The sequence below is a fragment of the Lepisosteus oculatus genome, chromosome 16 (genome assembly GCF_040954835.1).
Source record: "Lepisosteus oculatus isolate fLepOcu1 chromosome 16, fLepOcu1.hap2, whole genome shotgun sequence".
NCBI lineage: Eukaryota > Metazoa > Chordata > Actinopteri > Semionotiformes > Lepisosteidae > Lepisosteus > Lepisosteus oculatus.
The window spans coordinates 10,693,090-10,701,128 of record NC_090711.1 but is presented as its reverse complement, the minus strand read 5'-3'; positions in this window follow the sequence as shown (position 1 = coordinate 10,701,128).

Sequence of the window (8,039 nt, the reverse complement as noted above, 5' to 3'; positions counted from 1 at the left end):
GACACTAAGTTGTGACCCGAACTTGCGGGATAATACTGTCTGTTGCCAGGATATTCAAACAAACACTTTGGACAGTTTGAAGCTGCTGAGCTAACAAAGGGCTCCACGTGCCAATATATACTGTATGAATGGACAGCATGTAAAACCAACCTTCAAAAGTGTGTTCTTCATACCAAACAAATGTTTAAAAGCAAAGAATTAAAAGTGGTAGACTAGTAGAGAACTGAAACTAAAACTCCCATCCCTGGGACCTGCAGAACATTTTCTGTTTCCCTAAAAATGTTTAGTGCTTATTTAACTAATCAAATAAACTGAATTGTGATCGTGAACTTTCCTAGACCTTTAGTCTTTTAGGAAAAAATATATAGAGCATTAGCATTCTTATGCTGTCTACTTCATTTTCAGTTACCCTTTTTATGAATTTCCTCTTAATGCCTGTTGATGCCTCATTAATTTGATAGACTGTATCCCAGAAGTCTATACGCATGAGCTAATCATCAGAAGGATGACTTGTTGGCAAAGTGCGAACAAACCAATTTAAATCACACTCCCCCCCCCCCACACACACACACACAAATTTAAAGATTGAAATCAAATCTGCCTCACCATGTCTGAAAATTGTTTTCTCTATAGTTACAGAGATATTTTCATCTATTTATTATAAGAAATCATCTTATTTCTGGTAAGAGCTGCAGCAAACTGGTATCTAACCCAAAATTAAAGGGCATAAGATGGAACTACACACTGGATGGCCCATCACAGGTGCTCATACATTGACACAAATAAAAAATTAGTGGTTCAAAGTAACCTACAGTACCTGGCAGGTGTTTAGACCTGGAGGAAGTTCACGTGAACATGGAGAGAACATTATTTCACACGTCAAGTTGCCTCAGTTTTGGATTTAAATCTAGTCCCAAAAACCTGAGAGACTGTTTTAACTCTTATACCACCATGTCAAGTTTAACCTTTTTCTTACTAAATAAATCATGGAGAATATTTAATGAAAAATGGTAAAAGTACAGTATTAACCTTTTTACTAATAGTACCAAAACATATGTATTTGGCATATTTTAATTAGGACCACAAAGATCAATGAGTTCTTTTTTATCAGATTAAGGAGCAATCCTACTAATGCTGCTTTGTCCATTATAACACTTATGGCCTCAAGAGAAACCTGATTTAATTACAGAGGAAACAAATAACAGATTAACCTATTAAAAGCTTAAGTTCTTATTGTACTACCTTTGCAAGTTTGCAAATTTGTGATAAACTCGCTAAATCTCTTCCTTCTCACAAAAGCAGATTAAAAACAGGTGATGGAGAGAATAATTTAGAAATATTTTATGCAAATAACAGGTGTGCATAGATTTAACCATAGTACATTAAAACATAATTTCCATAAAATATAACAGTGATTAAAGGAAGTGCCTTTCTCTACATCTGTTTTACAGAAAGTGCTACAGTATGTACAGTACTGTACAGTACATATTGCTTTAGAAGATATATTGTATAAAGATGGGGAATACAGTACATGACCCCAGGAATGAATGAATGAATGAAGATAGAGCTCTAACAAAATTGTAAATAGGTTTAACTAATCAATAATGAAAGAACACTATCACATCCTCCAAAATATGTTTTATGAAAAAAGGAAGGCTACCATGCAGCTCTGTTACTGTGGTGTTGAATATTGAAACATACTTTTGATGGTCAAGTTAACATTCGCTCTCTGCTTTGCATTTTTAAAAATAGCCTTATAGCAAAAGTGAAGAGGAAACAGGATTCATACTAATTCTTTAAGGGACAGTAAAAATAATTTATCACAGATAAATATTTAACTGATAAACAGCAAAATGTTGAAATCTAGTTCTAGGTAGATTACTTAAATATGAAACCTTATTTGTATTTTGTTGCAGCAAATCATTAATAAAGTAAAAACACTTTTTAACTTTACTTTCCATTTCATTTCAGAAACAGTTCACTTTCCTACCCTCTGTATTTCTGTCAGTTTTAAAACGATTTCATATTATCCAGCAAACGCAGCACAATTGTAATTCCAGACAACATAGCAACTGCTTTTTTGTTGTACTTTCAGATTTAGGGAGATTTTATATCTGATAGAATATGTAGATGGGTTACATCAATATCTTACAATGGAGGCCTTACAGGTGTGTGGTCTTTTCAAAAGGCATGTAGTCGCTATGAGTTACAGAAATTCATATTAATTAACAGTTTCAAAATGCTGAGAAAATGACTGCACACACAAAGAGCAAATTTAACAAATGTCTTTTGAACGTTCCAGATTCTTAGCATTGTGGAATGGACAGAGCTAACACACAATTCTACATATGCAGTATATACAGTATACTATATTTAAAATACTACTGTACAAGGTAACCTACAGAATTGATCATTTGAACGTATTTCTAACACTCTGCATGAGTCTAGCATTTCTACAGAGTGGCAGAAAAAGGGTTGCTGACACACTACAGGTAGAATAGTGCTGATATCTTTGATTACTTCTTCCTACACATGGTACCCCAGTACAGCAGTATTCTATACAGAGAATTAAACAGGCTACCCAGCTGTGCACAAAAGCCATAGAGCTGAAATAAGATCTCCTGGGAATATTTAATGTTTAAATGACATTCCAAACATGGCCTGTTCCTTTTGCCACTGGAGAGATTTTTTGTTTTCTTTTTTCCTCTGAAAATGGATTATATTCGCACTATTACCCTCACTGTCCAAGAGGGACTGAGCTTGAACTGACTTTCAAAGTTTGTCAGATTCCTCCTTAGTAAATTGATGTGACAGAAGGTCAGCTTCTTGGACTCGAATTCTATCTTGCACACTACAGAAAAAAAAGGTAACATGGAGTACTGTACTACTCCATTCACTGGAGAAAGTTCAAATACAATTTCACATTACTCAAAGAAAAATGCAGTATTCAAAGCAAGTCTCAGAGGAAATTTCTAATGGACTAAAATAAAACTGGAAAAAGGAAAAACCCAATATTAAGATCACAGTAACAAAATAACTTTATTTTAGAACAGCAATTCATAGCTACAGGTTCCAGAGATATAAAAGTGACATTCAGGGTTTCTCTTTGTAATGTTGGTAATTTTAATAGAAAGAAAATAGGAATACACAGCTTCATTGCTTTCTACATTTCCACTTGAATTTATTCACATTTTAAGATATTAACTTCTCAAGAAGATCACAACATAGAATATTGTTTTCATTAACATAAAAATAAAAATAGTTTGATTTAAACACTTCTGTACTGATGATTCCCTGAAGATTCACAAAAGGGAAATGTGCCGGAGCGAAATCTGTGATGGAAATCACCATTGAGCTTAGTGTTCCTTCTTCTGTGGTGACTTGGTTTGAGCAAGCTCTTTTTCAGTAGGCACTCTTGCAGCACTAATTCAGTTATGGGCTCCCTGGCCCTGATCAATTTACGACTCTGAATCAAGTTATTGGGTAGAAAATAAGTTTCTAACAATCTTGCATCAGGCTCAAGGTTATTGAGTGGGAAGGGGAAAAAAGAAAAAAAAAACGCACCAAATTCCCCATTTTATCATGTCGAGCAAGCCTGAATTGAAATGGAGTTGTCCTTTGAAATTGTGATAATATTCTTGTGTGCGAGGGATTTTCAGATGGATATATTACACTGTAAACCGCTCAATGTGTAAATGTAATTTACAATTACTCTGACAGTGAGATAAATCGCAAGCAATGCCAGAGATTTCTCCCACTGTCCCCCTTTTGCCATTTCATTACAGCCAGTTCACAGATAAACAACATTTTAGTGGCTTTCCCAATTATGCTAAAACTTTTTACCTTATCACAGTATTGTTGCTATCCACATAGAGCCCTAGGTGATTTGTACCTTATTTATTTTCTCTATAGTCCATGGCTACAGCTTGAATCATGTATTAGGTGAATTGTAACGGGATTGCTTTTACTGGTCCTGCCACACAAAATTCAAAGGTCACCAGAAGCATGATGCAGCTTCAGAAAAACTGAAAAAGAATGTGTGTGTGGAGGATGAGATAGACGAAGTAGAGAGTGAAGTATGCTGTTAACACATACTTCAGAAACAACCTTCCCTTTTCTGCATGAAAAGGCTAAAATTCTATTTTTCTGTCTTGTTGTGGCACAAATCTTGGTCATGCAACAGGCTGGTACTGGCACCGAAGCATCGGGATTAGGTGAATAATTTTTCTGATTCAAATTGAATTGGTATAGGAAAAAATAAAATGTAATTAAATGTAATGCAATTGCCCAGGCTCCTGATTGGCTCAAATAGTAAAAGCACCTGCTCAAAGTAGACTGAGGGCTCTGGACCAATTGTCGTCAGTGGAGAAAAGGTCATAGCCAGTTTACTAGTAAACTGTCCCATACTATCTGGGACTGTAGTTCCCCAAATAGTAACACTACCCATGAGTACCTAAAGACTCAGATGGCATTTAAGAATAAGTATTCTCACCATGCTGTACAAGAGCCACAGATGCAAAGTGAGACTATAAACGTTGGTTCTAAATTGAGTTATTAATGTGTTATTAATGTATTATATGTGTTATACAGGAGTTCATACTGAAATCTAAATCCCCACCACCATCTCACCAATGCATACCTTGTAAGAAAGAGAGATTTTGACATTGCTGATCTCCAGCCAGTGCTGCTATTTCCTCAGCCTGGTGAGTATTAAGCCAATGTATTTAGCACATTATCCCTTTATATTCATCGGCTCATTTTGTCCTTATTGGAATTTGACCAAACAACTGAAATACTAATTGGCAATTTGACTTTTTTTTTAAAAACGATCAAACATCAGTAGGGTAACAGGACTGTGGTGGCTTCAAGTGGTTTTGGGATTCCTGGTCAAAGGCTGCAATTTGAACCGGCGAATTCTGGTCTCTAGGGCCTTTACTGCTGGAGCTGGGAAAGCATAAAGTCTACACATTTTCTTTTGTTTGTACTGTAAAATGTGGATTCTACATCTAAAAATAAGAAACTAAGAATTTAAAGTTAATTTAAATGTTTTGATTTCCCAAGGTGTTAAATCTTAATCTTAGCATTGCCATATCAACTATACTGTAGGTAAAGATACCATGCATACTGTACATACTGATGGGTTCTCTAATTCTTTAAAACATTTTCACATAGATTCACTGACTTATCTGGAATTTGCTACTGTACTTGCCAGTTTTAATCATAAAAATGGATGATAAAAGTAATGTGGTACATGCACAAATTTCAAAGGACTGTTCGTGACAAATACCTATAAATAAAAAAAGGGTTTCTTTGAAATGGTACAATCTGTATTCTTCTTCATCTCAATAACTCAGGGCAATGCAATGAATGGTAAACAGGCTGTTGATTTAGCATTCATCTCCTATAAATGAAAGCTTAAAATCCTTTTTAATCACTACAAAACCTAGCATAAACTAGTCTATCATAAATGTTTTGAATGCAGAGTTCTTATAATTTAAACCATAAAATATTCATACTGTAAGTGTTTGAACCATTTCCTAATAATTATTTGTACTTTCCACTCTATGGTTTTTCAGCTATCCTGTCATACCCAAAGCAAAGGTTTTCCATCACTTACAAAATTCTACATATTTGGTTTGGTTGATTTTGCTTTTATCCTAAGTAAAAGCAAACCATGAGCAGTTTCAAATTTTCACTTTGAGAAGATGTGAGAATGGTTTTCTGTATTCTGTACCTGCATTGTTTTTCAAAACGCATGCTTATGAGCTCTTAAAGTTACTCTGTTCCTTTGTGTTGATTTTTTATGTTGAACCATAAGAGATTGGGCATGATCACATCTTTCAAACTGAAGTAGCAAATAGAAATGAGACAGGTAGTTTTGTTTGAGATCCTTTAAAATTTAAAATCAACCCCTGGACACAAGACAAATTTGTTCCTGAAATGAGGGACAAGAGGTCAGACTTTGAAGGAATACATACTGACTTCTCTTCTGTGCCCGAGCTGACAGGACTGTTTCTGCGAATATGACAAAAGGATGAGGGTACTTCAGTGTGAAAGTACTCTCAATATTTAAAACATTAAATCAACCATCTTGTACACAATTTGAAAACTGGATACTGCATGGCTAAGCATATATATTTATGGTATTTCTGGTGTAAAATTGCTGTCCATCCTTCATAACGTGCTGATACATTATACTGTATGTGAAAGTGATACAAAACCTGAAAGGATATGGGGACATTAGTGACATGTATAAGTGTATTTAATACAGTGTAACTCAAAACACCTTCCAGTCTGTTTAGCTCTGCTGTCTGATCCTGGCTTCTTAGTTGCTCCTGAAGGCATGTTAACATGTAAATCCATTCAGTTTTTTTTTAATAAAACCTCAATGTTTTCAGGCTGAACTCCCTAAACTGCATTGGAGACAGAAGGCTAGCTTTGCCTTGATACTCAGGTACACATGCAGCTTATATTTTCATCCTTTGACAATGTGAACTGAGCAGCACAGAACACCAAAACAGACCAGACTGAACCAAAAAGGATGACTCAAAAACATCAGATATAGACCAAGCAATTTTCTTTAATCCCTTATCTAATTTCACGATTATGACAGAGCAGATGTTTTCAGTTCTAGATGAAGATACTTTAGATGGCTCAAGGAAATATTTGTGTACAGTAAAACTACCATACCAATCCATAGACTGTCATAGGGAGTGCTGTAGAGGTACAGTATATTAATCGTTGCAAATCGGTCACTCTGTCCAAAAAATCAGACTCTTTTCTTGCTATAAATAAATGTGCTAACAGCCATATTTCCCTCTGAAAATCCAAAATCTATTGGAGAAAAAAAGGGGGCAAACACTTCAATATATTTCTTTTATTAAAGCAGAGACAAACAATAACATATCAGAAAAGTAACCAAGGTCTTGCTTCTGTAGCAGATATTCCACATTATTCATATTGTTCGGTTTGACTGCTACTGTACATATCTTAATGATAATACAGTCACTGCCCCACTTACTAACCAAGCCTGTTTCCCCAGAACCACAGCAGCACCATAAAAAATGAAAGATCCTTTCACTTCCTTTAGAGGCTGATTGAGACCTGCCTGTCTCGTGCAAAAACCTTCTACAATACAAAGAAAATGGTAATCCTGACAAAGTTAAATAACTCCTGCTGCTTTATGGGAATCAGATATGTTTGTGGTGCACAGAACTGTACATTACTTATTAAAAAAAACTGTGATAAGAATTGAAGTGACACTGAAGGAAAAAATGTTTTCAGCCTGCTACAGGGCTCTAATGAACTATGAATCATGTGGAAACCAGAATATCCAGGCCTCCCTTCACACACAGTGCAAGCATGCCACCTCTCTACTTTTCACACCTTTAGAAAAAATAGTGACTAACATCTGTGCCACTCTACAACTGAATACTGACAAATGTCAAAACTGGTAATTATTTCATGACCCAGTGGGCTAGGTTATCTTTACTCCAAAGTGTGATGGTTGTCACGAGTATGGGTGTTTCAGGTAACATTTATATTTTGAGATGGATGCTACAATAGTGATAACAATAATAAGCGCAATCATATTGAAGTGAGCTATCCCAGATACAGTATATTTTTTCATGACAGTTCTAGGATTTTGTGACTCTGTATGGCATACAGTAGACATCCAAACAACCTGCTCTGGTATCAGTAATACATTAAAAACAGAGCTTTAAATTATACAGTGTGCACATTCATGCTGTTTCACTCGAAGAATAGTACATTGCTTTTATTATTGTTTTTATCTTTCTCTTCCATTCTAACTAGCCTGGCAAAACATGTTAATTGTAACCTATTTCAAAGCTGCTTGAAGGAATTCGGGGTGCATACAGTATAAATGACACTGACAAACAGGAACTAAGTCTGTGTAACAATAGAGTTTCTTTACTTTCTCATATTCATATGATATGGGTGATTTGGGTGCTGGTTGTTAACCTAACACAGGGTGTTCCATCATTGATCGTCAAATAGCATATACTGTAGCTATCCTA